The 14965-nt window shown below is 36.6% G+C and overlaps 1 protein-coding gene across 1 annotated transcript in view; it reads right to left on the reverse strand.

The window, feature by feature from the left end:
• Positions 1-14178, reverse strand: part of LOC100029060 (carbohydrate sulfotransferase 4-like) — a 56255-nt gene extending 42077 nt beyond the window's left edge. Inside the window, exon 1 of the mRNA XM_016427953.2 lies at positions 14093-14178. The gene's annotated coding sequence lies outside the window, so the exon portion shown is untranslated. The remainder of the gene's footprint in view (positions 1-14092) is intronic.
• Between the last annotated feature and the right edge of the window lie 787 nt (positions 14179-14965).

A 14965-nucleotide genomic window follows, 5' to 3' on the forward strand; every position in this document is an offset into this window, starting at 1 on the left:
AAAAGATAGTATAGACAATTAAGTAATAGAAGTACTTAATATATATACACCAAATTTTAACGGAGAAACTAAAGGAGCTTAAGGAGGAAATAGATAGTAAAACTATACTAGTGGGGGACCTCAACCTTCCCCTATCAGATCTAGATAAATCAAACCAAAAAATAAACAAGAAAAAAGTAAAGGAAGTTGATTAAATTTTGGAAAAGTTAAATTTAATAGCTATCTGGAGAAAATTAAATGGGGATAAAAAGGAATCAATGAATTGGGCATACAATTAAAAAAACTAGGAAAATAACAAATTAAAAATCCCTAATTAAAGACTACATTGGAAATCTTAAAAATCAAAGGAGAAATTAATAAAATTGAAAGTAAAAGGACTATTAAACTAATAAATAAAACTATGAGTTGATTCTATTTTAAAAAGACAAATAAAATAGATAATTGGTTAATTTAATTTTAAAAAAGAAAGAAGAGAATCAAATTATCAATGTTATAGGATTTTAATAATAATCAAAAGAGAAGGAAAAGAAAAAGAGTTCTTTCAGAGAAGTAAGCAGAGCAAAGTGAGCCAGAGACTCATACCTGCAGCACTTTACCAAAAGCACAAGCTTCAAAAAAAGAGCCCTGTAGTGTGGGTCTCAGCCAAATTTATCTCCCAAGCATCCTTACATAAAATGAGAACGGAACTTAAAAGGATGCTGGGAATGTAGCTCAGGTGTGGCAAATTTTCCATCTGCACAGTATCAAAAATGAAAATGGTGAATTCACCTTCAATGAAAAGAAAATTAAAGCAATCATTGGGAGCTATTTTGCCCAATGACAACAAATTTGATTATCTAGATAAAAATGGATGAGTATTTACAAAAACAAAAACTGCCCAGATTAGTAAAAGACAAAATAGAAAACTTTAATAATCCCATGTCAGAAAAAGAAATTGAACAAGTCATCAATGAACTCCCTAAGGAAAAAATCCCCAGGATCAGATGGATTCTGTAACAAGGGAATCACTTTAAAAGACTGATATATATTAATTTAAGGTCGCCAAGGAATCAGCTATGTAATTCCTAAATGAAAAACTCAAGTCAGCCGTCAGCCTTTTTTGGAGTTTAATTACAATAGGAGTAAGAAAGGAATTAGAGATATAGAGAGAGAGAGAAAGGGGAGAGAAGGGAATAGGGCTTAAATACCCCTTCTGTTTAGGCTGGGCCAAAAGGCCCAAGCCCTTAGATAGCTGGGGCAAAGAAAAAAGATCAGTCCCTATTACTCACGTGTCCAAAATGGAGAAACAGTCTCAGAGGCCCCCACCTTCAGCTTCCTTCAGAGCAAGCTTCCTCAGAGCCCAGGAACCACACCGACCAAAAAACTCAACCCCCCCCCCTCGAGTCTCCAGACCCTCCTATCTTTAAGGAAACCCTCCAAGTTGCCTCCCCTCAGTCCTCACATCTACCAATCACTCTTCATCAATTTCCCTGTCAATGGAGGCTCTCGCTTAACCCAGGACCGCCCAGAGGTTTCTGGCTTTTGCACATGTCTGTTGAAGGTCATATTTTTCAAATGATTAAATCTTTACTCCTTTGTTACAGCCCTTTCTAAATCCTGTTAACTTGAGTATGGTAGAGATTGGAATAATTAAATTTTGATCTAGGCTGCAGCCCTTACTCAATCCTATTAGGACTGAATAGGGTGGAGATTTATTCCAAGTATCTCCATTCTATCAATTCTAAAATCAATCAAGACTCAAAGAAATTCCTGTTCTATGCTTAAGCATAAGTCAAAGTCCTTTCCATTGTTCAGCAAAGGGTTTCTGTCCTAAAGTAATCTTAAGAAGGGAAGAGAAGGAACCTCCCATGCCAATGGGGTTCCCATTCCAATAGACTATCAGTAAGAAATTTTCCAAGTATGAAATATCCCAATGGTGAAATTACCAACATTTATAAGTCTAAGGAAATTTGAGGTTTACAATCCCCCCTGATGATCATTGGGAGACTAGTCTCCCCATTGATCATTTAACCTAATAATTTTGTAGTTCTAAATTCACTTCTATCTAAAGATATACACAATATTCAATTTTCTAGGAGAAATTAGAATAGTGAGAGAGGAAATAGAAAAGAAAAGAAAGCAAAACCAATGTTTGCTAGGCGCATTGACAGAAAGCCAAATTAGGGGCAGTCCCTTTTGGCATAAATGTTACAATAAATGTTCAATCAAAAGTTCAGTCCAATCAATCACATCCAAAGTTCATTCTTGATCTTCTTGATGAAGTGTAGGTTTTTGGCATCTTTCTGCAACAGTTCATTCTCTGGATATAAAAGTTTCAAGCTTCTTTCTTGAAGATCTTTTCTCGAACAAAATCAAAATCTTTGAAAATTTTATAAAAGTAAAATCTTAAACAAAAGTCTTGGATTTTTATAAAAATACAATCTCAAGCAAAAAAAATTCAAAAATTCTTAGATTTTAAATTAAAATACAATCCCCCCTGAAGTAAGTATTAAAAAAAATATATCAAGTTAAGCTCAGAATGCAATGTTCAGGTATGGGGTTGTATGTGTCAATTATCAAAAGAATAGAAAAATAATCAAAAACATAAGAAAAATTCAAAATAGACCTTGTATAGGTCCAGTTTAAAGTAATTTCTATCCCACAAGTATGTAGGACAGAATGCAGTAATATTTCACTTAGCCATTTGTAGCCAAGACTACAGGAAGTTGCCATAATATAAGAAGGAAAGAATTAGAATTCTATTTTGATGGGGAAATGTCATTCCCTTGTCTGATTTTTTCCTCAGGGATATAGGGAGCCAGCATGATAGTCAAGCTTTGTACTTGTTTGAGTACTTCGAAAAGAGTGTAGATACAAGGAAGTCCTACGACTTAAACATAAGTTAAGCGTCGCAACCTCGAGTCTCACTTTAATATTTCTAGTGTGCTCTATTGGCACTATTCAGGTTTAGTCTGTGCTCCTTGTTTTTATCCCTTTTCCTGGAATCAGACACAAACATTAATCACAGTCCTATAATATTTTATCAATAAATGGCAGGTTCCCATAGTTTAAAGCTTTTAGGCATATATTGATATTATAGCAAGAGTATATATATTAACTTGTATTACTGCAGGGAAAAATAATATTAATATTAATTATGTGTACCTTCAGTACAAAAATGAGAAAAAAAATCAAATATTCTGGTAAAAAAATAAAAGAAAAGAAATAAGAAAAAATAAGAAAAAAATCAGTAATTCAATATATTCTTGAAAGAAAAACAGCATCCATTTGTCTATGGATTATTATCTCCAATTCTTATGATAAGATAGAGTCACAATTTATATGATAGGATAGAGTCAATCAGTCTCAGCAGAAGATGCTTTCTTCACATGTGAGCAGTGAATCCAAGAGTCTCTTTCTCCAATCTTTATAGATGTTGGAGTAGTTAATAATATTTGGAATGGTCCTTCCCAGGAAGGTTCAGTTGCTCCAGTTCGCTTGAAATTCTTGATATAAACTTTATCTCCTGGGTTCAGGTCATGCAGAGAAAAGTCTAATGGTCCAGCTTGTACTGCAGCTCCGGATTCATGAAGTTCACGTAGTTTGTGCTGTAACTCCTGTATATAGGAAGCAATAGTAATATCTCCCCCTAATAGCGATGTATAAGCCGGGGAGAAAGGCTTAGCCTGTATAGGCGGATGTCCAAAAAGCATCTCAAATGGTGAAATATGTAAGTCTCCTCTAGGCCTGCTTCTAAGATAAAATAGGGCCAGAGGGAGAATTTCAGGCCATTTTAAATGGGTCTCAGTGCATAATTTGCCAATCATAGTCTTAAGTTCTTTATTCATCCTCTCCACTTGGCCTGAGCTCTGGGGGTGATATGGAACATGGAATTTTGGAGTTATCCCCAAGCAAGAATATATTTGATTTAAGACAGAATCGGTAAAATGACTCCCTCTATCGGAGTCAATGCGTGCTGGTAGGCCAAAACGAGGAATAATTTCTTTTAAAAGTATCTTTGCAACAAAATCTGCTGTGGCTCGGGTCGTAGGAAATGCTTCCGGCCATCTGGTTAGTTGATCTACAATTACTAGACAAAATTTATAACGTCCAGCCTTTGGCATTGTTATGAAATCTATCTGTAGGTGTTCAAAAGGTGTGTAAGCCAGAGGACGTCCCCCAAAGGCTTTTCCACGATATGCATGTTGGTTATATGCCTGGCAAATAGGGCAGGCTGAACATACTTTAGAGGCTACAGTAGTTATACCAGGGGCTATCCATACTCTCTTGACAGAGTCCACGATGCCCTGGGTGCCAAAATGACCATTTTTATGAATAGATTGGCAAATTTGGTTATAGAAACTTCTAGGGAGCAGGGGTTTTCCTTCAGGTGACACCCATACTCCATTAATTTGTTTTGCTTTAAATTTTTGTTTCCATTTTTCCACTTCCTTTTCATTATAGGAGAGTGATAAATTTAAATTATCAGTGGTTGTTAATGTTAAAATTAATCCAGGTCCTTCTATGGCTGCTAGTTTTGCAGCGGCATCTGCTCGGTCATTTCCTCTAGAGACAGGGTCAGAGCCACCTGTATGGGCAGAGCAATGAACTACAGCTAGGGCTTTAGGCAGTTTGAGAGCAGAAAGAACTTCATTAATAATTTCTGCATTAGCTATGGATTTTCCAGCTGAGGTTAAAAATCCTCTTTGGAGTCATAGCATCCCGACTGAGTGACAAATGCCAAAAGCATATCTAGAATCCGTATAAATTGTTGCCTTTTTATCCTTGGCAATTATACAAGCTTGTTTTAGAGCTATGAGTTCTGCTCCTTGAGCGCTAATGTTAGAAGGTAGTGAAGCTGACCATTCAGTGGCAAATTCTGAGACTACGGCAGCTCCAGTGTAACGTATGCCATCCCTCATAAAAGAGGAACCATCGGTAAATAAAATCAGATCTGCATTGTCTAAGGGAGTGTCCAAGAGATTATCCATGGACACTAATGTTCCTTTTTCAGATCTGTTAGAGCTGACAAGTGTTCAGGCTCTAATTTGAGGGGTTCAGGAACCGAATCCTTTGTTAATGCTATAAGGGGTTTAGTGATTTCCCCATAGCAAGGAATCCATTGTCTACAAAACCCTGTTGCTCCTAAAATTGCTCTCAGCTGTTTCTTAGTGGTAGGAGCACTCAATTTTTGAATGTTCTCAATTCGTTTTGGAGAAATATAACGAGCACCCGCAGTCAAGATGAATCCCAAATATTCTACTTTTTGGAGACACCATTGAACTTTATCCTTAGAGATTTTATGTCCTCTTTTGTGCAATTCCAAAAGAAGGTGTTTGCTATCTTCTTGACATGTTTTTGCATCTGTTGAAGCCAAGAGTAGATCATCTACATATTTGATTAATTTGCTATTTTTAAATGTTATATTGTCTGTGTCTTGGCTCAAAATTTGCTCAAATAAGCTCGGACTTTCGACATAACCCTGTGGCAGCCGACACCAGGTATATTGTGAGCCCTTCCAGGTGAAAGCAAAAATATGCCTGGAGTTTTCATGTATTGGTATGGAAAAGAAAGCTGAACACAAGTCTACTACTGTAAAGTATGTAGCTGTGCTAGGAATAGATGAAATAATAGTATGTATGTTAGAAACTACGGAGTGTCTCTTTATAACGTGATTATTCACTGCCCTTAGATCCTGTACGAATCTATAGATGTGCTTGCCATCGGGCCCTTTTTTTGGTTTTTTAATTGGCAGGATGGGCGTGTTGTATTCAGATTTGCAAGGGATTATTATTCCCTGTTCTATTAATGAGTTAATAACTGGTGTAATACCCTCAATTGCCTCCTTTGAGAGGGGATACTGAGGGATAGAAGGAGGTGGGCTAGATTTAGTTTTTATCTGCACAGGAACAGCAGATTTAAGTAAGCCTACATCAGAAGAAGATGTGGCCCAAAGAGACTCCGGTATATCTTTAGGTATTTCAAAAATGGAAGGTTCTTTTGCCTCCTGGTTTTCCGAGAGAAGTACAGGGAGTAAATTTAAAGATTCCTCTGGTACTTCTAATGATAATGAGCCATCTGGGGAGCAGGTTATTGTGGCTCTGAGTTTGCATAGAAGGTCCCTCCCCAGCAAATTTAAAGGGGAGTCAGGCATCAAAAGGAAGGAGTGTTGTACCTCTAGGGGTCCTACAGACACCATTCTAGGAGGAAGTCTTTTAACTCTTTGGGTTATTCCTGATACTCCCATTACATTCTCTGAGCCAATAGAATAACATTGTAAATCAGGTGTTCTCTTTAATACAGACCAGGAAGCTCCGGTGTCTAATAGACAATCATAATAGGTGTTACCCACCTTTAAGGTAACATGGGGTTCATTAGTATGGGGAGGGCAGTGGATAGGGACAACGGGTAGTAGGACATCAGGGTCTGGGAAATCAAAGGTTGTATCCTCTGATTCCTGTGCCCCAGCCCCACCCCGGGCACCATCATTGTGTTTGGGATATTCCTTGGGCACCCCCCTGAAGGGCACCTCTCTGAGGGTCATTAGTACCTCGAGTAATTTTTGGACGAGCGCCATTTCTCATATATTGTTGAGTATTATCATTAACATTTTCTTCAATTTGAGCATTGTCATTAAATTCCCAATTCCTATTTCTATAATTCTGGTTTCTAAAGTTCTTATTTCTATATTCATTATAGTTATTTCCATAGTCATTATTATAATTTCTAGAATTCTGATTTCTATAACCATTATCATCATTTCTATAGTTATTATTTCTAAAACTATTATTAAACTGTGTATTCCTTCCAAACATCTTAAGAAAGGTTCTACATTCCATCATTTTGTGGCCCTTCTTCTCACAGAAGTGGCAAGTAATGGATTGATAATTGGATTTCTGGAGAGGGGCAATTGTCGTTGGTTCATTATCATGCCCACTTTCTAATTTAGTTATCCTATCTATTACACATCTCATTTTTTTCTTCATTTCCTCCATGTCATCATTATTTTCTTTCTCCTTTTCTTCGTTTCCCTTAAAAACATATATAGCTGTTTTTCGCAATTCTTCAAGGTCCATATCTGACCATCTTGGGCATTGTGTTTTAAAATAATTTTTAATTACTTTGCAAGAATTGTTTACAAAGATTCTTCTAACTTGTCTTAAACTATTCTCTTTATTTAAGTCCCAATCTAAGTATCTGTCCCCAAACTCGATAATTCTGTCCATAAATCTGGAGGGTGTTTCGTTTTCCTTTTGCTTAATTTTTTCCAGTTCCATCCACTTATCTGTACTGTCCGCACATTCCTTCATGGCCGTGAGGATGGCCTCTCTACAACGGTATAGTTGTAGATAGTCCTCAGGATTATTATAGTCCCATTCGGGATCCTGAGATGGCCAATGTGCTGCATTACGCCCCCGGGTTTTGTTGACATGAGCAATTATTTTATTTTTTTCACGTTCACTTAAAAAAGCCTGTAGTAAGCTCTCAACGTCCTTGTAAGATGGATTATACTGAAAAAATATGTCTCCCATCTTTTTTGTTACTAGAAAAGGATCTTGTTCATATGTGGGGATATTTCGTGTAAATTCATTTATTTCTTGGGGAGTAAACGGTATCCTATGTCTTAAAGTCACCACATCCCCATTTCGTCCTATTTCAGGTACTTCTCTTAGAGGAAACAGGCCTCTAGTTGAATTTTGCACCTGTGGGTCAGTTTGACAAGGACAGGTTTCTCTAGGAGGACAAGATCTCCCTTGCATTGGAATTTGGTTTTCTGTAGGAGAAGGAACATGAGAAGCTGGGATTGCAGGGGAAGGGTTTTGGGGATTAAATTCAGACAAGATTTGCACTACACGAGAGAAGCAGTCTGTTAACTGGGCTATAGGGAAGGTGTTTTCCATCTCTATTTCAGGGAAGGAAATTTCCTCATTCAAAGGTTCAGAAACAGGTCTGTTTCTGGTAGAGTGGGTGTTTGCCCATTGATCCTGTAAGAAACATTTTAGATCTTCTAATTGGGCTTGCATTTTATCCTCAATTTTTCCTATTTTATTCTCAATATTTCCTATTTTATCCTCAAGTTTTTCTATTTTATTCTCAATATTTCCTATTTTATCCTCAAGTTTTTCTATTGTATCCTCAATTTTTTCTATTTTATCCTCAATTTTTTCTATTTTATCCTCAATATTTTCTATTTTATCCTCAATATTTTCTATTTTATCCTCATTTTTTTCTATTTTATCCTCAACATTTTCTATTTTATCCTCAATATTTTCTATTTTATCCTCATTTTGTTTTATTTTATCCTCAATATTTTTTTTTCATCTCTAAATATAGTATTGAGGAGTACAAAAATGACAGTACCTATTAATATAAAAATTTGGAGGTATCCTTCATTCCTCAATGCCCCTACTTCTTCAGCTGCCATATAATTGTCAAAGAATGTAGTACTCATTTTTATATGTATATTTTGTAATTTCACAAAACACGTGGGGAGCAGGGCAAAGCAACAAACTTTCCACAGGGTTTTTTTTTTTTTAATCCAGGAAGTTGTTCCTTAAGGGAAAGGATATTTAGAAACAGTTCTTCCAGCCAGGACTTTAGAGTCCTGTTGCTGAGATTTAAAACAGCTGTTTTCTGTCTATCAGAGTCACACAGCTGGGAAGTATCTGAGGTCCGATTTGAACCCAGGACCTTCTGTCTCTAGGCCTGGCTCTCAATCCGCTGAGCTACCCAGCTGTCCCTTAAGATTAAAGGGAAGAAAAAGAAAAAACTGCTGATTCCAATTTAACTTAAGGAGAAAAGAGAAAAAGTTTTTTATACTCACGTGTTCTAGCAGCTGTGTCTTTAAGCTGAGTTTTTTGTTAAAAAAAAAAAGGACTAAGTGGTGAAACAGTATAGTAAAAAGGCAAGGAAAAAGTTTTATTGAGAGGATTCTTTAGACTCCCGTGTGGTCAGCCACAATGTAACAAGGGAATCACTTTAAAAGACTGATATATATTAATTTAAGGTCGCCAAGGAATCAGCTATGTAATTCCTAAATGAAAAACTCAAGTCAGCCGTCAGCCTTTTTTGGAGTTTAATTACAATAGGAGTAAGAAAGGAATTAGAGATATAGAGAGAGAGAGAAAGGGGAGAGAAGGGAATAGGGCTTAAATACCCCTTCTGTTTAGGCTGGGCCAAAAGGCCCAAGCCCTTAGATAGCTGGGGCAAAGAAAAAAGATCAGTCCCTATTACTCACGTGTCCAAAATGGAGAAACAGTCTCAGAGGCCCCCACCTTCAGCTTCCTTCAGAGCAAGCTTCCTCAGAGCCCAGGAACCACACCGACCAAAAAACTCAACCCCCCCCTTGAGTCTCCAGACCCTCCTATCTTTAAGGAAACCCTCCAAGTTGCCTCCCCTCAGTCCTCACATCTACCAATCACTCTTCATCAATTTCCCTGTCAATGGAGGCTCTCGCTTAACCCAGGACCGCCCAGAGGTTTCTGGCTTTTGCACATGTCTGTTGAAGGTCATATTTTTCAAATGATTAAATCTTTACTCCTTTGTTACAGCCCTTTCTAAATCCTGTTAACTTGAGTATGGTAGAGATTGGAATAATTAAATTTTGATCTAGGCTGCAGCCCTTACTCAATCCTATTAGGACTGAATAGGGTGGAGATTTATTCCAAGTATCTCCATTCTATCAATTCTAAAATCAATCAAGACTCAAAGAAATTCCTGTTCTATGCTTAAGCATAGGTCAAAGTCCTTTCCATTGTTCAGCAAAGGGTTTCTGTCCTAAAGTAATCTTAAGAAGGGAAGAGAAGGAACCTCCCATGCCAATGGGGTTCCCATTCCAATAGACTATCAGTAAGAAATTTTCCAAGTATGAAATATCCCAATGGTGAAATTACCAACATTTATAAGTCTAAGGAAATTTGAGGTTTACAATTCACAAGTAAATTCTATTAAACCTTTAAAGAACAATTAATTCCAATACTATATAAACTATTTGGCAACATAAGCGAAGAAGGAATCCTACCACTTTCTTTTTATGACACAAATATGATACTACTTAATCCAAGAAAGCCAAAAACAGAGAAAGAGAATTACAGACAAATTTTCTTAATGAATATTGATTCAAAAATCTTAAATAAAATTCTAGCAAAGAGACTACAGTAACATATCACAAGTATTATTCACTATGACCAGGTGGGATTTATGCCAAGAATGCAAGACTGGTTTAATATTAGAAAGCGACAAACATAATTGACCCATATCAAATAACCAAACTAACAGAATTTACAAAATTATTTCAATAAATGCAGAAAATGCCTTCAACAAAATACAATGCTCATTCCTATTTTTTAAAAAACACTATAAAGCATAGGAATAAAAAGATCTTTCCTTAAAATAAGTAGTTACCTATCTAAAAACATCAGCAAGTTTCATCTGCAATGGGGATGTTAGAAGCCTTCCCAATAAGATCAGGAGTGAAACAAGGATGCCCATTATCACCACTATTATTTAATACTGTAGTAGAAATGTTAACTTTAGCAATTAATAAGAGAAGAAAAAGAAATTGAATGAATTAAAGTCAGCAATGAGGAAACTAAACTATCACTCTCTGTGGATGAGATAATGGTATACTTAGAAAATAAGTTTAAAAACTAGTGGAAATAAGTAATAACTTTAGTAAAGTTGCAGGATACAAAATAAACCCACATAAATCATCAGCATTTCTATATATTTCCAACAAAGTCCAGCAGCAAGAGTTAGAAAAAGAAATTCCATTTAAAATCACTTGGCAATATAAAATACTTGGGAATCTACTTGCCAAGACAAATACAGGAATTACAAAACACTTTTCACAAAAATAAAGTTGGATTTAAACAACTGGAAAACATTAATTGCTCATGGGTAGGCTGAGCTAATATAATAAAAATTACAGTCCTACCTAAATTAATTTACTTATTCAGAGCCATACCAAACAAACTACCCAAAAAACTATTCTATAGAAACAGGAAAAATAACAACAAAATTCATCTGAAAGAGCAAAAAAGGTCAAGAATATTAAGGGAACTAATGAAAAAAAAATGTGAAGGATTGTGATCTAGTGGTACTGGATCTTAAACAGTACTATAAAGCAAAACAATCTGATACTGGCTAAGAGACAGAAACGTGGATCAATGAACTAGAGTAGGAATAAATGACTTCCCCAATCTAGTGTTTGATAAACCCAAAGATCCCAGCTTTTGGATAAGAACTCATTATTTGATGAAAACGGTATGGGAAAAATTAGGTTTAGATCATCGCATACCTTATCCTGAGATATGGTCAAAATGAATATATGATTTAGACATAAATGATGGCATTATAAGTAAATTAGAGGAACATAGACTAGTTTACCTGTCAGATCTATGGAGAAGGGAAGAATTTATGACTAAGAATTTATGAGAATTTTCTAAGATAGAGAACACTATAAGATATAAAATGAAAAATGTTTATTACATTAAATTAAAAAGTTTTAGCACGAACATAACTAATGAAACCAAGATTAGAAGGGAAACAACAAACCAGAAAAAAAAATTTATAACAAATTCTCTGATAAATGTCTCATTTCTCAACTATATAAAGAAATTTCCCCAAATCTAGGGTGTTTGAAGGGAGGTGGTATGAGCCCTCTGATATGAATTGTAAATGTTATCTTGAATGAAGGGTAATCCAACTCGTTCCCTGTCCATCCCTCTGCTTCAAAGACTTGTTGCTTGAGTTCCCTCCAGAAATTTCCCCTCCGCCATGAGTGTCCTGATGAGAGTCTCATGGGATTAGATGTTTTAGGGCAATGGATTCCAAACCTTGACTTTACAGATGAGGAAACAGGCTACTAGAGATTAAGTGATTTGCCATGGGTCACACATCTAGTGTCTGAGGCTGTATTCAAAATCAAATCTTCCAGACTCCAAGGATTCCAGGAATGGAGTCAATTCAAATCAATTAAACAAAGGGTAGGGAGGTGCCATTGCTCTCCTTAATTCTTGACTACTCACCTACTCAATAAATTATGCAAAAAGCCCCAGTAGGCTCTTTAAAATTGACTCTGGGTCTTGTGTATGAAAAGGTGCAAAGTATAGTTTCCTGAGGTCATTCTGTGCAGGTCTTGGCAATACATGCAAATTATTAACCCTTTATTTCACAGAAGAGTGCTGAGCTAAAAAGAGGATGCCACCATGAAAGTCAATAATAGTTAACATGCTATAGTATAACACAGGGTCCCAATGAAGAATCTAATCTAATCATTAAACCCCAATTTTCTTTCTTAGAAAAAGGACCCACAAATATGCTTTCCTCAGGGAAAGAGAAGAAAATAGAGCATCCTTTACAGCTCTAATATTCCAGAATTCTACACTATACCTAACAGTCTGGTGTTATGGAAAGAACAAATCTGGAATCAGAGAACCTGGTTTTGAATCCTGGTTCTTCTACTTCCTATGAGACCTTGGACAAGTCCCTTAAGTTCTGGACCTCAGTTTCCTCATCTGTAAAAAGACAGAGTTGAATAAGAAGTACCTCAAGTCCTTTTCAGTTCTAAATCTATGATCCCTTATGTTCCTTTAAGTCATGCTTCTGTTTTAGTTAATGATTATTATTGTGGAGGCCTTCTCATGGACTATTCCTAGAGTTGTCCTTCCAATGAGAAAGAAGTGGAGGGAGAGAGAAATTTGGAACTTGGAAAAAAAACTTTAATTTAAAAAAATTTAATGTGGAAATAAGTTTTATATAACTTTATATGAATGACCAATATCAAATTTTTGGCCTTCTCAATTTGTGGAAGAAGAGCTGGAAAAAGGAAAAGAATCTGTAACTGAAAATAAAAATAGATTTTAAAAATAGAGTAGCCCTTCCTGGTGCTAGTTGAACCCACTGCTTCCCACTATTTGGTGACTTTCTCAGTGCCTAAAAGACTTGACTTTTTTCATGACATGGTAAAACCTGAGTTGTCCATTGGTCTTCCCCACATCCATAACAGAATTAGAGAGGCAAGATGCTGGGTCAACTAAAAGAAGAAATCGTTTTTAGCTCTTCTCTTTAATCTATAACCTAACAGGTTGCGTCCTATAACTCTGAGACTTCCAATAAGAGCTAGGGAGTCAGTCTCCCAACTGACTGTAATAGTAGTTGATCGTTGATAATGTTTCTAGTTATAAATTTGTTTGTGTCCAACGCACATCTTCTATATAGCAATGCTGTCAAACTGAAGTAGCATCTGGGTGCTAAAGCCATACAGAAGGATCCCTATGAGTTGCATATTGACTTAGAAAATCATAAAGGAACAATATCTTTGTTTTATTGTATTTTTATTTTGTTAAATACTTTCCAATTAATTTTCATCTGATACTAACCTCACTCACATATTTTACACTTCTGGCATATAGCACTTCTTTTGTGTATTGAAATAAATTACTTGCCCCAAATTTAACTCATATTGTATGTTGAGAAGCTTTCCACTACTCCTTCTTTGGGAAACTCTAGATTTGAGCTGAAACTGGAAATTATTGGCCCTGTGGTGTTGAGATGAGGGGGAGGAGAAGGGTTAATGAGCCCAACTAGTGAGTACAAGTTGTCTAGCCTTCTGTTTGAGACCTGGACCGAACCCACTTCAAATCACATACCTTAATACAGAACAGGAAATGAACATAATACGCCTTCCCCTGGGGTCCAGGCCCCAATTCCTCAAGGTAAGATTTGCATATCCAATTACCAAGATTAGCCAAATTTCTCTAAGAATTACTGAAGGGCTTTTTTCTAGGCTGAAATACATATCAAAGTCTCCTGCCAATTTTTCTATTTCCTATTTTTTTAATGTCTGAAAAAGTGGAGAATTAATTTTCCCCCTTCAAATATTATTCCTATCGAAGTTATAGAGTAGATTCTAGGTGTGCTATAGAGTTTCTCTTAATTTTTAAAATTATGCTCTTTTTTTCTTTATTTTCTTGCGATAGATAAATAATGCTAAGCAATTGGAATCAGAATACTTTAACAAGTAATTTTTTCCCCTAGCTATCAATAACCGATGAAACTCTGGAGTCTGTTGACAATTATGTAAAATTGACAGAAAAATATAGCTCCTTACCCACACATATGCATCAATGTAGGAAACCATTAAGCCACATGATCCAGACACAGCATGGCCACCTAGAGCCTGACTTCTGGAATGGGCTGGCAGGTGACTTGCCTGAGGTCAGAATTCATGACCCAGACTGTCCAATCAGAGGACCCCAATAGGAATGACATCATTAGCTTTATAAGGCGGGGGAGGGAGAGGCGGCCCTTGTCCAGAGAATTGGGCAATGTGTTTTTTTTTTTTTGTTCGTTTGTTTGTTCGTTTGTTTGTTCCTTTATTTTTAAACCCTTAACTTCCTTCTTGGAGTCAATGCTGTGTATTGGCTCCAAGGCAGAAGAGTGGTAAGGGCTAGGCAATGGGGGTCAAGTGACTTGCCCTGGGTCACACAGCTAGGAAGTGGCTGAGGCCACATTTGAACCTAGGACCTGGGCAACGTGTTTTTGGAGACTTTAAGTAGTTAGACTGAGTGGACGTTATTTCTTTCTCCCATTCTGTCTCTCTGTCTTGCTTTTCTTCCGGGACCGAGCTTCTCTCCTGGCTTATTTCATCTGGCTTAATGATCTTTTCCCAACGGAAGCCAAAGAAGCCAAGCGCAGCTCGACTGGGTTCTGGCTTTGGCCCATCTTGCGGAAGGATCTCTAAGAAGCGGCGGCCTGGCCAGCTGGGACCCAATAGCTGGGACCCGGCCACTGGAAGCTGAAGGCAGAGAGGCCCGGCACAGTTTAAAGACTTTTAATTTGACTGCTTTTGCTTTCTCTCTCACTTTCAATATCAATTCAATTCAATTCAATAGAGAGTCTCCAAGATTGATTTTAATCATTATACAATGTAGCTAAGTGAGTCAGATATGATGTTACTCCCTGAGGGCATCTTATGAATTTA

This window comes from Monodelphis domestica, chromosome 1 (genome assembly GCF_027887165.1).
Source record: "Monodelphis domestica isolate mMonDom1 chromosome 1, mMonDom1.pri, whole genome shotgun sequence".
Taxonomy (NCBI): domain Eukaryota; kingdom Metazoa; phylum Chordata; class Mammalia; order Didelphimorphia; family Didelphidae; genus Monodelphis; species Monodelphis domestica.